This window comes from Saccostrea echinata, unplaced genomic scaffold, assembly GCF_033153115.1.
Source record: "Saccostrea echinata isolate AGI-Se365-2 ecotype Australia unplaced genomic scaffold, CSIRO_AGI_Sech_v1 ptg000033l, whole genome shotgun sequence".
Classification (NCBI taxonomy): Eukaryota; Metazoa; Mollusca; class Bivalvia; order Ostreida; family Ostreidae; genus Saccostrea; species Saccostrea echinata.
The window spans coordinates 12,077,639-12,098,355 of NW_026889782.1; the positions used below are offsets into that span (position 1 = coordinate 12,077,639).

General features: G+C 32.4%; 1 long non-coding RNA gene across 1 annotated transcript; it reads right to left on the reverse strand.

Moving 5' to 3' along the window:
- Nucleotides 1-3,233: 3,233 nt before the first annotated feature.
- On the reverse strand, nucleotides 3,234-4,717 carry LOC133198663 (uncharacterized). The gene is made up of 3 exons (XR_009722534.1): nucleotides 4,700-4,717; nucleotides 3,475-3,671; nucleotides 3,234-3,333 (listed from the first exon to the last, which is right to left on the reverse strand). It is a non-coding gene; the product is annotated as an uncharacterized LOC133198663 (long non-coding RNA).
- Between the last annotated feature and the right edge of the window lie 16,000 nt (nucleotides 4,718-20,717).

Here is a 20,717-nt window from a genome sequence, read left to right on the forward strand (position 1 = left end):
CGTTATCAAATTAATATTGTAATTCAATGACGAAATAAAATTGTGCCTTATCCTTGCAGCCTTTATGTTAAAAACTTAAGAATCTAAATACGTTACCAAATATGGCGTGTAAAACGTTGCTTTATTCGGTAATCTTGTGATGTATATTCAAAATCTTGTGATGTATGTTCAAAATCTTGTGATGTATATTCAAAATCTTGTGATGTATGTTCAAAATCTTGTGATGTGTATTCAATATCTTGTGATGTATGTGCAAAATCTTGTTATGTATATTCAAAATCTTATGATGTATATTCAAAATCTTGTAATGTATGTTCAAAATCTTGTGATGTGTATTCAATATCTTGTGATGTATATTCAAAATCTTGTGATGTATGTGCAAACTCTTGTTATGTATATTCAAACTCTTGTGATGTATGTTCTATAATCTTGTGATGTATGTGCTATATCTTGTTATGTATATTCGAACTCTTGTGATGTATATTCAAAATCTTGTGATGTATATTCAAAATCTTGTGATGTATGTTCTATAATCTTGTGATGTATGTGCAAAATCTTGTTATGTATATTCAATATCTTGTGATGTATGTTCTATAATCTTGTGATGTATGTACAATATCTTGTGATGTATATTCAATATCTTGTGATGTATGTTCTATAATCTTGTGATGTATGTGCAATATCTTGTGATGTATATTCAAAATCTTGTGATGTATGTTTATAATCTTGTGATGTATGTGCAAAATCTTGTGATGTATATTCAAAATCTTGTAATGTGTGTTCAATATCTTGTGATGTATATGCAAAATCTTGTGATGTATGTTCTATAATCTTGTGATGTATATTCGATAATCTTGTGATGTATATGCAATAATCTTGTGATGTATGTGCAATAATTGCATTTTGGGTAATATGACGCAATAGTGTTGTAGTTAAGTAAGGATAATTTTCATTGGTTGGAAATAACGAAAGTAGCGGGGTGATGCATACGTAGATCAAATGGACTTTCATTTCTTTCGTTTTGATCGCCGAAATATTGCCGACTCGGCGTTAAAAAATAATTATCAATCAGTCTCTCGTTTTGATACAAAGGAAAGAGACATAAGATATGGATAATATATGCAGGTATATCAGTGAGGAAGATATAAATGTAATTAACATGATAAATAGAGTAAAGTCCTCAAATCATCGAAAATCTTAATATTTCTAAAGAAAAACATTAGATGTTCATCAAGTTTTTTCTTCTCCTGTAAAAGAGCTGATCGGTAGTCTAGTAATAATGAAAACACAAAAAAGATTATCTTCTTGTCATATTAATTAGGGTGATTACTTCCACTTCCAGCATAATTTTATATTTGGAAGATACTCATGATAAATTTCAAGAGTATATAGAAGTTTAAGGCTTATCTAATTACAGTGTCAACTACACTCTATCTTTTGTATGTTTTTTTCTTCAGTTCGCAGCTACTGTATACATCGATCAATTTCATATGATTTTCTCAGTGTATTACATATGTAATAGGACAGCTGATTAGGTTTGACATGAGATATGGTGATTGGTCACCTGCAATCATGATTGCTAAAACTGATGACCAACTTGATGCAACCCAATGTTTAAACCTATGTGACCTAAACTTATCTCACAGATTTTTTGTAAGCCTTCCAGTCATTTTTAAATATACAATGTACATGCATGCTTCATATGGAGAGTTGTAACTTGTTAGAGGAAGTCAGATAAAACCCCTGTTTTTTCCAAAATGTCAATTGAAAAGCAAAATATCACTGTCTAAATCTTCTGCAGAGTTGTATCAGCTACAGCCTTGATAGATGCTACTAAAATGACACAAGGCATTCCATCATGCACATATAGATATGCTTGCAATGGCTTACATCTCTTACATAAATCATCATACCTCATAACATTTTGCTCAAAGCTAATATATCCTGGCTCAACATCAGATGTTTGTCATAGTCCTACATAGTGAGGTTCAAATTCTAAAATCAGTACAGGAGTCCTTAATTATCTTACATGTATCTGATGAAAGATTCATCATTCACTGAATCAGGACTGTGTCTAAATATACCTGCTTTTCTTTTATTCAGAGGTCAGTTCACTTAACTAGAGGCTGGATTGTGCTTTAAAATTGCCAGTGCACAACATCACTGCCAAGTGCCAATAAAACGATCAAATACTGAAATACTTCATTTTTGGTTTACTTTCACAGATATTTCAACTATGTTCATCTTGTTAACTTGCAAGTCCCTCTTTTGAAAGAAGTTGCATAATTTAACTTCAATATTATCCTTTTGTCACATGTTCAACTATTATATATATGTACTTAAGTCTATGTTCTCCCAATATTTCTGATGGAAGTTTTGTATTTTGTAGATTCGTTATTGGTTAAGAGTGAAATTGACCATTTTATGTGTTTTAAAAAATTCTTACACTCATCAGGTTGCCCGCGGGGCGCAGTGCTTAGAGCATCTGCTCTAGATTTGCGTGGCGCAGTGGTTAGAGCATCTGCTCTAGAGTCCCGAAGTAAGGAGTTGATCCTTATGTCGTGGGTTCGAATCCCACTGTGGGACGCTGAGACGGGTCCTTCGGATGAGACCTCCCTGCTCAATGCTCAATGGCCCTAAGTGCCGAGCATAGGACAAAATTTGCAGCTCTCCATTGGCAAGTGGTGGCACCTTCATATGAGTAAAAAATACTCTCGAGGGACATTAAACAACATACAAACAAACACACTTATCAGTTGGAGAGCAATCAATGGCAATGAGTTCTTCATTTATTCCTTTGACAATATAAGTATTTTAAATACACAGGTTACTTGTTGCAATATTTAAATGATCATGTTTTACAAATGAATGATTAAAAATTAGACATTATGCAGAAAGTGTATTTTTATATGTCACTGAACTACACATGTATGGAATTTACTACCAAATTTTGTATGTCCATGCACTAAAAAGGTACTGAATTGAAATTTTATTATTTTATTTTATTTTATTTTTTTTTTTACAAAATCCCCTTCACTTTATTTATCTCAGAATTACATTGTCATATCAATTACTGAACAGAACAGAGACCAACATAGTTTGTCAAAGTTTCTAGTTTTCTCTTGGTTCCGGAATAAAGGTACTGTAGTAAAAATTTATAGCAGTGCAATATTTTTAGTACATTCCTTATCCTACACAATTTTATAATAATGACACTGTTGACCAGGGTCCCAACCAAGAAGATGCAACATGTCTTGTTACACATGTGTTGACCTTGAATCTGGTGGTAGTGGGCAAAGTCAGTTTTCAGATGTAAAGAATCTTCCCCGTATTCTGAAAAATGAAAATATAATTAGAATTTATGCAAACTAAGGTAAATTTTTTACAGATAAATTTCACCAAGTAGTTGGTGATAGCCCAAAGGAGCACTGGAGTAATAAACCTTTTTATAATATTATAAACAATAACATGTACCTAAGTATAAGTCTTTCAGATAATGGACTGCATCTTCAGCTGTTAATAATGCAGCAGAGTAGGTACACTTGACTTTCACAAACTTGGAAATTGCTGTCCTAGCATAGAGTCTGGTAAGATACTTCACAGAGAGGAGGATGCAGAACTAAATTATGTGAAACACCTTAAGCACCCAATCAATTCATCGAGCCAAATTCCTGAAAAATAAACCAAAATATTTCAATCATTGAAAACTAAAACCATGTCCATAGTACATGAATGCCCTGCCCAGTGTAATGCAACATGAAAAGAAATGTGCTTTGCTTCTTTGTTAAAGATGAGGTAAATGAGAGATATTGAGGTCAAGGTCACAGTGAAAGTTAAGTCAGAAAGATGTGACACAGTTGAATAGCTGTGACCAATTTGTTAGTGAATGAGGTTTAAAGAAAATCTTGAGAATAGTTTCTTTCAAACTAATATTAAAACAAGACTATTAGTAAAGTCAAAATGTCATGGGGAACGACAAGGTAAAAAATAATGGACAGAGTTGATAAGTTTTCACCAATAAGTTTTATTATATGTGATAAAGATAAAAATATCTTTAATGGTTTCTTTTAAATTGAGTTTAAGAATAGTAAGGTCAAAAAGAAGGTAAAAAACAGCTAGTCTGCAATTAATTAGTTTTTGCATAAAACAAAACAGTTTTATCTGATTTAATTCATTGATTTTTTCATATACATTTAAATATATAACATTACACTAAAATTTAAATTTCATTGCATTAAGGACCCTCTATACACTAAAGGAAAAGATTTTTTGGACATTGAGAAAATTATAGTGTGTAAAGGTGTAAATGTTGAGCATATCTATTACATGTTCAACATAGTGTACCTTGCATTTACCCCCAGGAAAAATGTTCAAAGACAATAAAGTACTGATGAACAAAAATCATTGTTGTTTACTTAAATGGGCAAAATACCAGCAAATTAAAGTTTTAATCTATTCATCTTAGCCTATTAAAATGTTGTAAATGCTTTATTTGATCACAAATTAAGAAATAAACTGTACACATCAATTTATTTTATTCTAGATCGAAGGGCAGATTACTCTATCTGCATAAAAATACCACAAATCAGAACTCTTTAGTGTGCAGTGTATAGTGGGCTCTTAAATTGTTTGTACATGGCTACACATACTTTTTCTACATAAGTTCAGACACCCATTTGCAGATGTGCACATGCATTACCTTTTTCACTTAAAATTAAGCACTGTGAGCTTCAAAGTTGGATCGAGACAGTATTCTTTGTGTCCTCATGACTTCCCCCATAAGATTTGTTCAATACCCTTTTGGTGCCTCTGTAGTATTTAGGCAGAATCATTGCATAGCATAACCAGACAAATGGAGCATCTGCTTCAGTAAATTTCAGACAAGTCAAGGATCCTCTGTCATAGGAGCAAGAAGGATCTGGTGCTCATGTGACTCTGGCTGCTGAATCCAATCCATAGCTGAAAATATTAAAAACATTTAGTTGATGAAGCCAATTAATATTTTAACTCTATAACCTGTGGTTCATAATTTAAAAAAAGTATAAAGATTGGGAATGTTTGCAATCTACACTACCTCAGGAAGCTTTCTATAAAGTTTCATTTTTTCCCTAGTAAGTTGTTCAGTAGAAGAAGATTTTTAAAGACTTTTATCCCCAATTGAAAGGCCCCATCTTACCATCCAGGGGTCATGATTTGTACAGTTTAGAAATTTCAAAACCTCATCACAATACATGAGATGCTTAGTTAAGCTTTCAGGTCAGGTGAGCTAAAAAAAAAAATCATTCATACAATGTTCCAAATTTTAACAATAAACCTGACAAGCCTTGCCAATATCTTTCTAAAGAAAATCCTGTACTTATTATCAAATGACATATCTAATGCTCTTTTATTACGTTCCCCAAACGAAGTTTGGGAACATATTGTTTTTACTCTGTTTCTTATTATTATGTTCCCCAAACGGAGTTTGGGAACATATTGTTTTTACTCGGTTTCTTCTTCTTCTTATTAAGGTCTTCCGTCTTCAGCGGAAGACCTTCTTGTTAAGGTCTTCCGTCTTCAGCGGAAGACCTTCTTGTTATTCTTAGGTTTCTTTTTCACTTTTATTATTAGGTCTTCCGTTTTCAACGGAAGACCTATAGTGATTCTACTGTTTCTTATTATTATTATTATTATTCTTATTTTTTTGACTTTCTAATTTTGTGCACGCGATTTCTCAAAGACTATTGAATGGATTTACATGAAATTTTCAGGAAAAGTGTGTTGTAAGATGAACTTGATCTATCTGAGAGATTTTTTGGAAATTCCCCTCCGGTGCCAAGTTACAGACCATTTTCTGATTTCAAAATGACATTTTGTCCGCGGATAATCTCAAGAACGACAAGAGATATCAATGTGAAACTTTCAGGGATTATAGTTCGTGATAGGTACTAGCCGGGTCGCTTCTTTTCGTTCGTCGTCGGCACTTCCGGTCGCCTACGGAAGTGATCAAAGAAATCGTAAAATTTCAACTTTCCTTTTTTAAATCAATACTTACATCACATTATTGGATCTCTTTTGTAGTTTCGAAATATGTTGGTCCCACCGGAAACAAAAACGTCAACTTCCGGTTATAAGAGAAAAACTACATAATTTGAGTATCTTTCTTTCCCATTAATATCTTTTGTAGATAAAATATTTGAAATGAATTTTAAATATGTTATTCAGACTAAAAATGTCTAGAGTAACGTCAAATATCTTTGTAAAATTCACTTCCGGTCGCGTGTTTTCCTGTCCCCAAAATAAGAAGTTGTGTGAGCAAGATCTCGGAAACGGTGAGATTATGACACCAAACTTTTATGAGCAACAGACCTTAAGATGTAGGCAAAACCATTTGGGTTAAGAGCGTCAGTGGTCACTTCCGGTCGTCACAGGAAGTGATCAAAGAAAACGAAAATTTCAACTTTTCTTTTTTTAATTAAAAATTGCATCACTTTATTGCATCTTTTTCGCAGATTCGAAAGATGTTCGTACCACCGGAAACAAATACGAAAACTTCCGGTTATAAGAGAAAAACTAAATAATTTGAGTTTTTTAATTTCCCGTAAATATTCTTTATAGATAAAGTATTTGAAATGAATTTTAAATGTGCTATTCAGAGTGCAAATGTGTAGAGTAACCTTAAATATTTTTTCAAAATTTCACTTCCGGTCGCGTGTTTTCCTGTCCTCAAAATGAGAAGTTGTCTGAGAGAGATCTCAAAAACAGGTAAAAGATTAAAACACCAAAATTTTAAGAGTAATGGACGTTGAGGGGTAGGTGAAACCATTTGGGTTAAACGCGTCAGTCGTCACTTCCGCTTCTCACAGAAAGTGATCAAAGAAATCAAAAATTTTAACTTTTCTTTTTTAAATTAAAACTTACATGACTTTATTGCATCTCTTTTGCTGTTTTGAAATATGTTAGATTCCACCGGAAACAAAAACGTCAACTTCCAGTTAAAGGAGATAAACTACGTTATTCTTATATTTAACTTTCTCATAAATATCGCTTATCGATAAAGTACCTAAAATGATTTTATGCATGTTGTAGATACTGCAAATGTCTAGAGAAAAGTCAGAGATTTTTATAAAATTCACTTCCGGTTGTGTGTTTACCTGTTCTCAAAATTAGAATTTAGTCCCACAATATTGTTCGGCAACAGTAAACGACTGAGAACTAAAACTTTCAGGACTGATATTCAGTCATCAGTTTATTTGAATCGTGAGAAAATCTTGCATCGCCGTTACTTCCGGTCGTGAAAGGAAGCGATGTAAAAAAGTGAATGGTCAATGGTTAGCACATTGGATTTTCACGCTGACGACTAGGGTTAAATCTCCAGAGTGTCTGAATTTCTTTTATCACTTTTTCAGCTTGAATTTTCGTTTTTATTTTCAGAATCGGACGGAAGACCTCTCATTGCTCGCAATGAGTTTCTAGTTATTATTCTTTTTTTTTCTTACCGATTTTGTGCACGCGATTTCTCGAAAAGGGCTTGATGGATTTCCGTGAATCTTTCAGGACTTATGTAACGTCAATTGAACCTTATGCGTTTTTTTCTGTTTTGCTGACGTCACTTCCGGTCGGGAGATATTGCCGATTTAGTGGTTTTCGAAGGGTCGGGTTGTCCGCAGATTTTCTCATATGCAGCTTTAGTTAGAAAGATGAAACTTTCAGGTATGGTAGACCTATCTCTGTAGATATGCGGAAGGCGTTTCATTTTTATCGGAAGTGCCGCGCGTCGGCGCTCGCTATGGCCCGAAAAAAAGTCCTAGCGGGAATTTTAAATTTTCTTACACTTTTTCTATAATATCTTTTTACCTGTAAATATTTTGTTAAAAAGATATAGAACAAAAGTTGTGTACAATGTTACGATCTTTCAAAGGATACCAACAATAAGGACCTGGTCCCTAACATTAGGGAGCTAGAGGGGCCAAAAGTGTTTTCCTGATACCTCAAAAAGTATTGAGAATTTGTATAGCATCATAGAAGCAAAGTTGTTCAAAATGATAAGTAGCAGCTAAGGAGACCATTAAAAGTCGTCAAAATGACGTCACTTCCGGTAACACCGAGAGTAATGGTAAATGGCTCATTTTTGCACATATGACCGTAGAAGTGTCTCGATCTCAATCTCATCTCCTTCAAATTTAGACGGAAGACTTATTTGTTGCTTTGCAACAAGCTCGTCTAGTTATTCTTAGGTTTCTTTTTCACTTTTATTTTTAAGGTCTTCCGATTTCAGCGGAAGACCTTACTGTTATTCTTAGGTTTCTTTTCCACTATTTTTAGGGTCTTCCGTCTTCAGCGGAAGACCCTTCTATTATTGTATTGTTTCTTTTTCTTATTATTATTAGGGTCTTCCGTCTTCTGCGGAAGACCCTTCTATTATTCTATTGTTGATTTTTCACTTTTCTTTTTATTATTAGGGTCTTCCGTCTTCAGCGGAAGACCCTTCTATTATTCTTATGTTCCTTTTTCAATTTTCTTATTATTATTCTTTTTTTCTGCACAAATTTTGTGCAGACGATTTCTCAGAGTTGGGTTGATGGATTTGCATCAAATTTTCAGGGTTGGTGCTAGGTTATCTGAAGTTAATTCCGGCTAAATATTTTTTTGACAATCACTTCCGGTCAAAAGTTATCGCCCTTTTAATAAAATTCAGAGGACCTCCTTGTCTGTGATGGAACTCAAAAACGGCTTAAGCTAGAACGCTGAAATTTTCAGTGATGATAGAGGACATGTTGCCATTATGCACCTGGGTTTAGATATTTTCCGGAAGTGTCTAGTATGGAAGCTCGGTAGGGGTCAAAATTTAGGACACGAATCATGAGTGAATTTTTGAGACATTTTGTATCATATCATTAAAAGTAAAATATTTTGTTAAAACATACTGAACAATTTTTGTGCAGAATGACAAGATCTTTAACAGGATATCAAGAAAAAAGGGCTGATTCATCAAATTAGGGGCTGAGAGGGTCTAAAAGTAATAAATAAATAACTCTTTAACAATCAATATTTTGGAATACATTATTGAAGCAAAAATGTTTATCTTAACAATTTACAACTATATATTATAATATTTATGTCATATGTTACATAATTTGGGGCCATAAGGGGCCAGAATGCCAAATCTTTGGCATTCTATATCTCAAAAGTGGGAAATATTTTGATAAGCAATATTGAACAAAAGATGTCCAAAATAGTGTTCTAAACAAGATGGAACCTTTCATTTTTTGCTAAACGTCCCCATTAAGGAGTTGAAGGGCAGGCCCCTAAATACTCCTTTTGAAAATATCTCAGAAACGAAAAAGAATTTCTGACTAGTTGTTGAACAAAAAGTGTTCAAAATCATGAGAGCTTTAAAGTGATATGAAGAAAAAGGGGCTGGACCCTCACAATAGGGGCTGAGAGGGGCCCAAAGTCTTTGAACAATAACTCTTTAATGATCAATATTTTGTAATGAATTACTGAAGCAAAAATGTTTATCTCACCAATGTACGACTATATTTTATGATATTCACATCATATGTTACATAATTAGGGGCCATAAGGGGCCAGAATGCTAAATCTTTGAGGCTTTATATCTCAAAAGTGGGAAATATTTTGATAAGCAATATTGAATAAAAGATGTTCAAAATAATGTTCTAAATAAGATGCAACCTTTCATTTTTTGCTAAACGTCCCCATTAAGGACTTGAAGGGCCGGCCCCTAAATACTTCTTTTGCAAATATCTCAGAAACGAAAAAGAATTTCTGACTAGGGTCTTCCGTCTTCAGCGGAAGACCCTTCTATTATTCTTTGGTTTCTTTTTTACCTTTATTATTATTTTTATTCTTTTTTCTTCTTACAAAATTTGTGCAGACGATTTCTCGGAGATGGCTCGTTCGATTTTATTCAAATTTTCATGGTAGATGCGTTACTTCCGGTCGGAAGTTATCGCCCTTTTATCAAAATTTAGAGGACCTCCTTGTCTGCGATGGAACTCAAAAACGGCTTAAGATAGAGCGCTGAAATTTTCAGTGATGATAGAGGACATGTTGCCATTATGCACCTGGGTTTAGATATTTTCCGGAGGTGACTAGTATGGAAGCTCGGTAGGGGTCGAAATTTAGGACACGAATTATGAGTGAATTTTTGAGACATTTTGTATCGTATCTTTTAAAGTATAATTATTTTGCTAAAACATATTGAACAATATTTGTGCAGAATGACAAGATCTTTAATATCATATCAAGAAAAAAGGGCTGACTTATCATATTAGGGGCCGAGAGGGGCCAACAGTATTAAATCAATAACTCTTTAACGATGAATATTTTGGTATACATTACTGAAGCAAAAATGTTTATCTTAACAATTTACAACTATATATTATAATATTTATGTCATATGTTACATAATTAGGGGCCATGAGGGGCCAGAAGGCCAAATCTTTGGCACTCTATATCTCGAATGTGGGAAATATTTTGATAAGCAATATAGAATAAAAGATGTTCAAAATAATGTTATAAACAATATGTAACTTTTCGATTTTTGCTAAACGTCCCCATTAAGGAGTTGAAGGGCTGGCCCCTAAATATATCTTTTGCATATATCTCGGAAACGAAAAAGAATTTCTGACTAGTTGTTGAACAAAAAGTGTTCAAAATCATAAGAACTTTAAGGTGGTATGAAGAAAAAGGGGCTGGCTCCTCAAAATAGGGGCCGAGAGGGACCAAAAGTCTTTAATCAATAACTCTTTAATGATCAATATTTTGCAATTCATTACTGAAGCAAAAATGTTTATTTCAACAATTTCCAATTATATATTATGATATTGACATCACGTGTTACATAATTAGGTTCCATGAGGGGCCAGAAGGCCAAATCTTTGGCACTTTATATTCGAAAGTGGGAAATGTTTTGATAAGCAATATAGAATAAAAGATGTTCAAAATAATGTTCTTAACAGTATATAACTTTTCGATTTTTGCTAAATGTCCCCATTAAGGAGTTGAAGGGCTGGCCCCTAAATACATCTTTTGCATATATCTCGGAAACGAAAAAGAATTTCTGAATAGTTGTTGAACAAAAAGTGTTCAAAATCATAAGAGCTTTAAGGTGGTATGAAGAAAAAGGGGCTGGCCCCTCAAAATAGAGACTGAGAAGGGCCAAAAGTCTTTAATCAATAACTCTTTAATGATCAACATTTTGCATTTTATTACTGAAGCAAAAATGTTTATTTCAACAATTTCCAACTATATATTATGATATTGACATCACGTGTTACATAATTAGGGGCCATGAGGGGCCAGAAGGCCAAATCTTTGGCACTCTATATCTCGAAAGTGGGAAATGTTTTGATAAGCAATATAGAATAAAAGATGTTCAAAATAATGTTCTAAACAGTATGAAACTTTTCGATTTTTGAAAATCTCAGTCAAATTCTTATCTCATCTTATCGAAAATCGGACGGAAGACCCACTCGTTGCTTGCAACGAGATCGCATCTAGTTATTATTCTTTTTTTTTTCCTTACCGATTTTGTGCAGAAGATTTCTCGGAGATCGCTTGATCGATTTGCTTCAAATTTTCAGGATTAATGCGTTGCTATCTAAAGTTTATAACGGCATTTCAGTTTTTGAAAAATCACTTCCGGTCAGAAGTTATCGCCCTTTGATCGATTTTTAGATAGACCTTGTGTCTGCACAAAAACTCAAGAACGACAAATGCTAGAGTGTTGAAACTTTTAGTGGTGATAGAGGACATGTTCTAGATGTGCACCTTGGTTTTCAAATTTTCCGGAAGTGCGAAGTATGGAGGCTCGGTAGGGGTCAAAATTTACGACGAAATTTTTGAGTGAATTTTAGAGACATTTCTTATAATAACATTTTAAATAAAAATATTTTGTTAAAATATATTGAACAAAAAGTCTTTAAAATCAGAAGACCTTTTATTTGGTATCAAGAAAAAGGGGCTGTCCCCTCAAATTAGGGGCTCAGAAGGGCCAAAAGTCTTTTATCTATAACTCTTTAATGATCAATATTTTGTTATAAATTACTGAAGCAAAAATGTTCATCTTAACATTCTGCAACTATATATTATAAAATTTTGATCATATGTTACGTAATAAGGGGCCCTAAGGGGCAAGAATGCTAAATCTTTGACGCTTTGTATCTCGAAAAGGAGAAATATTTTGACAAGCAATATTGAACAAAAGATGTTCAGAATAATAGTCTAAACAAAATACATCCTTTTAATTTTTGCAAGACATCCCCATTAAGGACTTGGAGGGCTGGCCCCTAAATATTGTTATTCTATATATCTCTTAAACGAAAGGAAATTTCTGAATAGTTGTTGAACAAAAAGTCTTCAAAATCACAAGACCTTTCATTTGATATCAAGAAAAAGGGGCTGACCCCTCAAATTAGGGGCTCAGAAGGGCCAAAAGTCTTTTATCTATAACTCTTTAATGATCAATATTTTGTTATAAATTACTGAAGCAAAAATGTTCATCTTAACATTTTGCAACTATATATTATAAAATTTTGATCATATGTTACGTAATAAGGGGCCCTAAGGGGCAAGAATGCTAAATCTTTGACACTTTGTATCTTGAAAAGGAGAAATATTTTGATAAGCAATATTGAACAAAAGATGTTCAGAATAATGCTCTAAACAAAATACATCCTTTTAATGTTTGCAAGACATCCCCATTAAGGACTTGGAGGGCTGGCCCCTAAATATTGTTATTCTATATATCTCTTAAACGAAAGGAAATTTCTGAATAGTTGTTGAACAAAAAGTCTTCAAAATCACAAGACCTTTTATTTGATATCAAGAAAAAGGGGCTGTCCCCTCAAATTAGGGGCTCAGAAGGGCCAAAAGTCTTTTATCTATAACTCTTTAATGATCAATATTTCGTATAAATTACTGAAGCAAAAATGTTCATCTTAACAATATGCAACTATATATTATAAAATTTTGATCATATGTTACGTAATAAGGGGCCCTAAGGGGCAAGAATGCTAAATCTTTGACACTTTGTATCTCGAAAAGGAGAAATATTTTGACAAGCAATATTGAACAAAAGATGTTTAAAATAATGTTCTAAATAATATACACCCTTTTAATTTTTGCAAGACATCCCCATTAAGGACTTGGAGGTCTGGCCCCTAAATATTGTTATTCTATAATATCTCTTAAACGAAAGGAAATTTCTGAATAGTTGTTGAACAAAAAGTCTTCAAAATCACAAGACCTTTCATTTGATATCAAGAAAAAGGGGCTGACCCCTCAAACTAGGGGCTCAGAAGGGCCCAAAGTCTTTTATCTATAACTCTTTAATGATCGATATTTTGTTATAAATTACTGAAGCAAAAACGTTCATCTTAACATTCTGCAACTATATATTATAAAATTTTGATCATATGTTACGTAATAAGGGGCCCTAAGGGGCAAGAATGCTAAATCTTTGACCCTTTGTATCTTGAAAAGGAGAAATATTTTGATAAGCAATATTGAACAAAAGATGTTTAGAATAATGTTCTAAACAATATACACCCTTTTGATTTTTGCAAGACATCCCCATTAAGGACTTTGAGGGCTGGCCCCTAAATATTGTTATTCTATATATCTCTTAAACGAAAGGAAATTCCTGAATAGTTGTTGAACAAAAAGTCTTCAAAATCACAAGACCTTTCATTTGATATCAAGAAAAAGGGGCTGACCTTTCAAACTCGGGGCTCAGAAGGGCCAAAAGTTTTTTTTATCTATAACTCTTTAATGATCAATATTTTGTTATAAATTACTGAAGCAAAAATGTTCATCTTAACATTCTGCAACTATATATTATAAAATTTTGATCATATGTTACGTAATAAGGGGCCCTAAGGGGCCAGAATGCTAAATCTTTGACACTTTGTATCTCGAAAAGGAGAAATATTTTGATAAGCAATATTGAACAAAAGATGTTCAGAATAATGTTCTAAACTATATACACCCTTTTAATTTTTGCAAGACATTCCCATTAAGGACTTGGAGGGCTGGCCCCTAAATATTGATATTCTATATATCTCTTAAACGAAAGGAAATTTCTGAATAGTTGTTGAACAAAAAGTCTTCAAAATCACAAGACCTTTCATTTGATATCAAGAAAAAGGGGCTGACCCCTCAAATTAGGGGCTCAGAAGGGCCAAAAGTCTTTTATCTACAACTTTTTTTATGATCAATATTTTGTTATAAATTACTGAAGCAAAAATGTTCATATTAATATTTTGCAGCTATATATTGTAAAGTTTTGATCATGTGTTACGTAATAAGGGACCTTAATGGGCCAGAATGCTAAATCTTTGACACTTTATATCTCGAAAAGGGGAAATATTTTGAATATTGAACAAAAGATGATCAGAATAATGTTTAAAACAATATGCATCCTTTCACTTTTATAGACAAATATCTCATTCAAGATCTTGATTAATCTCATCCAAAATCAGTCGGAAGACCCACTCGTTGCTCGCAACGAGAACCATCTAGTTAGGGTCTTCCGTCTCCAACGGAAGACCCTTCTATTATTCTATTGTTTCTTTTTCACTATTATTATTATTATTTTTTTCTGTCCAAATTTTGTGCAGACGATTTCTCAGAGATGGTTGGATGGATTCACTTGAAATTTTCAGAGATGCTGTATCATGATGTAAACCTTATACGTTTTCTTTAATTTTTGGAAATTCACTTTCGGTCGGAAGTTATCGCCCTTTAATCGAATTTTTAGTGACCATTTTGTCTACACAAAAACTCAAAAATGACAAAAACTAAAGCGCTGAAATTTTCAGTGATAATAGAGGACATGTTCTAGTTGTGCACCTCAGTTTTCAAATTTTCTGGAAGTGCCTAGTATGGAAGCTCGGTAGGGGTCAAAATTTAGGACGTGATTTATGAGTGAATTTTAGAGACATTTCTTACAATAACATTTTAAATAGAAGTATTTTGTTAAAACATGTTGAACAAAAAAACTTTAAAATCACAAGACCTTTCATTTGATATCAAGAAAAAGGGGCTGACCCCTCAAATTAGGGGCTCAGAAGGGCCAAAAATCTTTCATCTATAACTTTTTAGTGAACAATATTTTGATATATATTACTAAAGCAAAAATGTTTATCTTAACATTCTGCAACTATATATTATAAAATTTTGATCGTATGTTACGTAATAAGGGGCTATAAGGGGCCAGAATGCTAAATCTTTGACACTTTATATCTCGAAAAGGGGAAATATTTTGATAAGCAATATTGAACAAAAGATGTTCAGAATAATGTTCTCAACAATATACACCCTTTTAATTTTTGCAAGACATCCCCATTAAGGACTCGGAGGGCTGGCCCCTAAATATTGTTATTCTATATATCTCTTAAACGAAAGGAAATTTCTGAATAGTTGTTGAACAAAAAATCTTCAAAATCACAAGACCTTTCATTTGATATCAAGAAAAAGGGGCTGGCCCCTCAAATTAGGGGCTCAGAAGGGCCAAAAGTCTTTCATTTATAACTTTTTAATGATCAATATTTTGTTATATATTACTGAAGCAAAAATGTTTATCTTAACATTCTGCAACTTTATATTATAAAATTTTGATCGTATGTTACGTAATAAGGGGCCAGAAGGGGCCAGAATGCTAAATCTTTGACACTTTATATCTCGAAAAGGGGAAATATTTTGATAAGCAATATTGAACAAAAGGTGTTCAGAATAATGTTCTCAACAATATACACCCTTTTAATTTTTGCAAGACATCCCCATTAAGGACTCGGAGGGCTGGCCCCTAAATATTGTTATTCTATATATCTCTTAAACGAAAGGAAATTTCTGAATAGTTGTTGAACAAAAAATCTTCAAAATCACAAGACCTTTTATTTGATATCAAGAAAAAGGGGCTGGCCCCTCAAATTAGGGGCTCAGAAGGGCCAAAAGTCTTTCATTTATAACTTTTTAATGATCAATATTTTGTTATATATTACTGAAGCAAAAATGTTCATCTTAAAATTCTGCAACTATAAATTATAAAATTTTGATCGTATGTTACGTAATAAGGGGCCAGAAGGGGCCAGAATGCTAAATCTTTGACACTTTATATCTCGAAAAGGAGAAATATTTTGATAAGCAATATTGAACAAAAGATGTTCAGAATAATGTTCTCAACAATATACACCCTTTTAATTTTTGCAAGACAGCCCCATTAAGGACTCGGAGGGCTGGCCCCTAAATATTGTTATTCAATCTATATATCTCTTATACGAAACGAAATTTCTGAATAGTTGTTGAACAAAAAATCTTCAAAATCACAAGACCTTTCATTTGATATCAAGAAAAAGGGGCTGACCCCTCAAATTAGGGGCTCAGAAGGGACAAAAGTCTTTCATCTATAACTTTTTAATGATCAATATTTTGTTATAAATTACTGAAGCAAAAATGTTTATCTTAACATTCTGCAACTATATATTATAAAATTTTGATCATATGCTACATAATAAGGGGCCATAAGGGGCCAGAATGCCAAATCTTTGACACCTCAAACAAGGGGAAATATTTTGATAAGCAATATTGAACAAAAGATGTTCAGAATAACGTTTAAAACAATATGCATCCTTTTACTTTTTATAGATGAATATCTCAGTCAAGATCTTGACTAATTTTATCCAAAATCAGACGGAAGACCCACTCGTTGCTCGCAACGAGAACCTTCTAGTTATCATTATTATTCTTTTTTTTTTCCTTACCGATTTTGTGCAGAAGATTTCTCGGAGATCTCTCGATCGATTTGCTTCAAATTTTCAGGGTTAATGCGTTGCTATCTGAAGTTTATAACGCCGCTTCAGTTTTTGAAAAATCACTTCCGGTCAGAAGTTATCGCCCTTTGATCGATTTTACATAGACCTTGTGTCTGCACAAAAACTCAAGAACGACAAATGCTAGAGTGTTGAAACTTTCAGTGGTGATAGAGGACATGTTCTAGATGTGCACCTTGGTTTTCAAATTTTCCGGAAGTGCGAAGTATGGAAGCTGGGTAGGGGTCGAAATTTAGGACGTGATTTACGAGTGAATTTTAGAGACATTTCTTATAATAACATTTTAAATAGAAGTATTTTGTTAAAACATATTGAACAAAAAGTCTTCAAAATCACAAGACCTTTTATTTGATATCAAGAAAAAGGGGCTGACCTCTCAAATTAGGTGCTCAGAAGGGCCAAAAGTCTTTCATCTATAACTCTTTAATGATCAATATTTTGTTAAAAATTACTGAAGCAAAAATGTTCATCTTAACAATCTGCAACTATATATTATAAAATTTTGATCATATGTTACGTAATAAGGGGCCATAAGGGGCCAGAATGCTAAATCTTTGACACTTTATATCTCGAAAAGGGGAAATATTTTGATAAGCAATATTGAACAAAAGATGTTCAGAATAATGTTCTAAACTATATACACCCTCTTAATTTTTGCAAGACATCCCCATTAAGGAGTTGGAGGGCTGGCCCCTAAATATTGTTATTCTATATATCTCTTAAACGAAAGGAAATTTCTGAATAGTTGTTGAACAAAAAGTCTTCAAAATCACAAGACCTTTTATTTGATATCAAGAAAAAGGGGCTGACCCCTCAAATTAGGGGCTCAGAAGGGCCAAAAGTCTTTCATCTATAACTCTTTAATGATCTATATTTTGGTATAAATTACTGAAGCAAAAATGTTCATCTTAACAATATGCAACTATATATTATAAAATTTTGATCATATGTTACGTAATAAGGGGCCATAAGGGGCCAGAATGCTAAATCTTTGACACCTCCAACAAGGGGAAATATTTTGATAAGCAAAAATGAAAAAAAGATGCTCAGAATAATGTTTTAAACAATATGCATCCTTTCACTTTTTACAGATATCTCAGTCAAGATCTTGACTAATCTTATCCAAAATCAGACGGAAGACCCACTCGTTGCTCGCAACGAGAACCATCTAGTTATTATTATTTTTTTTCCTACACCGGTATCTCAGTAACGGTTCGGTGGATTTTTATGAAACTTTCGGAGATGATAGGGAACGATGTTCCCTCGGGATGTTTTTTTCATTTTTGATGATTTCACTTCCGGTCGCGAAATATGACGTATTTTTGACGTTTTTCTGCAATTCCGGTCTGTCCTACTCCGAAGAAACTGCGCAAAATAGAAATTTGAAATTTTCAGGAATGATAGAATTGTGACCTTGACATGTGCACCTGACTTTTGAAATTTTAAGAAGATGTTTAAATTTTTCAAATTTTAAAGTTAAATTTTTCCAAAAAAAAATTTTTAATCGAATTTTGAAATTTTTTTATATTGTGAAATAGATCTTGGCGAGAACTTTCCAAAAATGTATTTGTTTTGCATGTGAGTACATTAATAAACAATATATAAGCTCAGGTGTATTAGGTCACTTGAGTGCAAGTGTACTTTAAGAACTTTTCTTTAAAAAATCATTACTCTTTTATTTCTTGACTGATTTTAAAACTTTTTACACCGTCAAATAGATCTTTACGAGACCTTTCCAACAGTATATTTGGTTTTATTGTAAGTGCACTAATAAAGAAAATATGAGCTCAGGTAAGTTAGCCTTTTGTTTTGACAGGACATGTCAAAATCATTGTCAAGGACACTTGTGTATGACCGTACTCTTTGATCTTTGGCAGATATCCTTTGATTTCTTTTAAAAAGCATTACTCTTTTATTTCTTGACCGATTTTAGAACTTTATACACCATCAAATAGATCTTTACGAGACCTTTCCAACAATGTATTTCTTTTGTTTGTAAATGCACTAATAAAGAAAATATGAGCTCAGGTATGTTAGCTTTTTTTTTGACAGGACATGTCAAACTCATTATCAAGGACACTTGTGGATGACCGTACTCTTTGATCTTTGACGGATATCCTTTTATTTTTAAAAAATCTTTACTGTTTTATTTCTTGACCGATTTTAAAACTTTTTACAACGTCTGATAGGTCTTCCTGTGACCTTTCTTACAGTATATTTGTTTTGATTTTAGGTGCAATTTTAAAGAAAATATGAGCTCAGGTGTGTTAGAGAATTTTGACGGCCCATGTATAAGTTATCGATTTTCTTCAGCGACGTTTAATACACAGTGACCTAGAAGAAAGCAAGGACATTCAATTAAGTCTGAAATAGTGATTTCATAATGTACCTGTGATTATGAAAATTTGTGTATTCAATTTAAATCATTGAAAGTTTTGAATACTGTAATTTCAAATTTTAAAACCTTTAAAATCGTAAGATTTTGATATATCCTCTAATGTTAAAAGCGGTAAGCTCCTACTTGATGAATTTTTGTTACAGCATTTAAAACTTCAAAAATTTTCAAATTTGGAATAATTTAAAAGCCTTAAAATATGAAATCAAGGACATCTAAAATAATGAGAACATGAATAAGAGTGATTTGGAGTCTACTGGAGGTCAAAAAGAGTGAAATTTAAACGATTTAAATTTTTTTTAAAAAATTCAAAACTGTTTCCAAAGATGGAGAACATCATACAATGAAGTGAAATCTCTCAAAGGTCAAAGAAAGTAAAATTTTATCGATTTAATTTTTTTCAAAAAATTTAAACTGAATCCAAATGTTAAAACAAGGACTGTCTCTGTATTTTGAAAGTTGTAGAACATCAAACAGTGTGTTTTGAATCTCTCAAAGGTCAAATAGAGTGAAATTTAAACGATTTAAATTTTTCAAAAAATTTAAATTAAATCCAAACGTTAAAACAAGGACTATCTCTGCATTTTGAAAGATGGAGAACATCATATAATGTGTTTTGAAATCTCTCAAAGGTCAAATAGAGTGAAATTTAAACGATTTAAATTTTTCAAAAAAATTAAATTAAATCCAAACGTTAAAACAAGGACTATCTCTGCATTTTGAAAGATGGAGAACATCATACAATGTGTTTTGAAATCTCTCAAAGGTCAAATAGACTGAGATTTAAACGATTTAAATTTTTCAAAAAATTTAAATTGAATCCAAATGTTAAAACAAGGACTATCTCTGTATTTTGAAAGATGGAGAACATCATACAATGTGTTTTGAAATCTCTCAAAGGTCAAATGGACTGAGATTTAAACGATTTAAATTTTTCAAAAAATTTAAATTGAATCCAAACGTTAAAACAAGGACTATCTCTGTATTTTGAAAGATGGAGAACATCATACAATGTGTTTTGAAATCTCTCAAAGGTCAAATAGGGTGAAATTTAAATGATTTAAATTTTTCAAAAAATTTAAATTGCTTCCATAAACAACAAAAACGCAACAAATGATGTTCTCTTCCTTCAAAATATGTAAGTTGACTTTTGTTTAATATTTCAGTGCAATTTAAATTTTTTGAAAAAAATAAATCGTTTAAATCTCACTCTAATTGACCTTTGAGAGGTTTCAAAACACATTGTATGATGTTCTCCATCTTTCAAAATACAGAAATAGTCCTTGTTTTAACATATGGATTTAATTTAATTTTTTTTAAAAATTTAAATCGTTTAAATTTCACTCTATTTGACCTTTGAGTGATTTCAAAACACATTGTATGATGTTCTCCATCTTTCAAAATACAGAGATTGTCCTTGTTTTTACATTTGGAAACAAATTGAATTTTTTGAAAATTTTAAATTGTTTGAATCTCAATCTATTTGA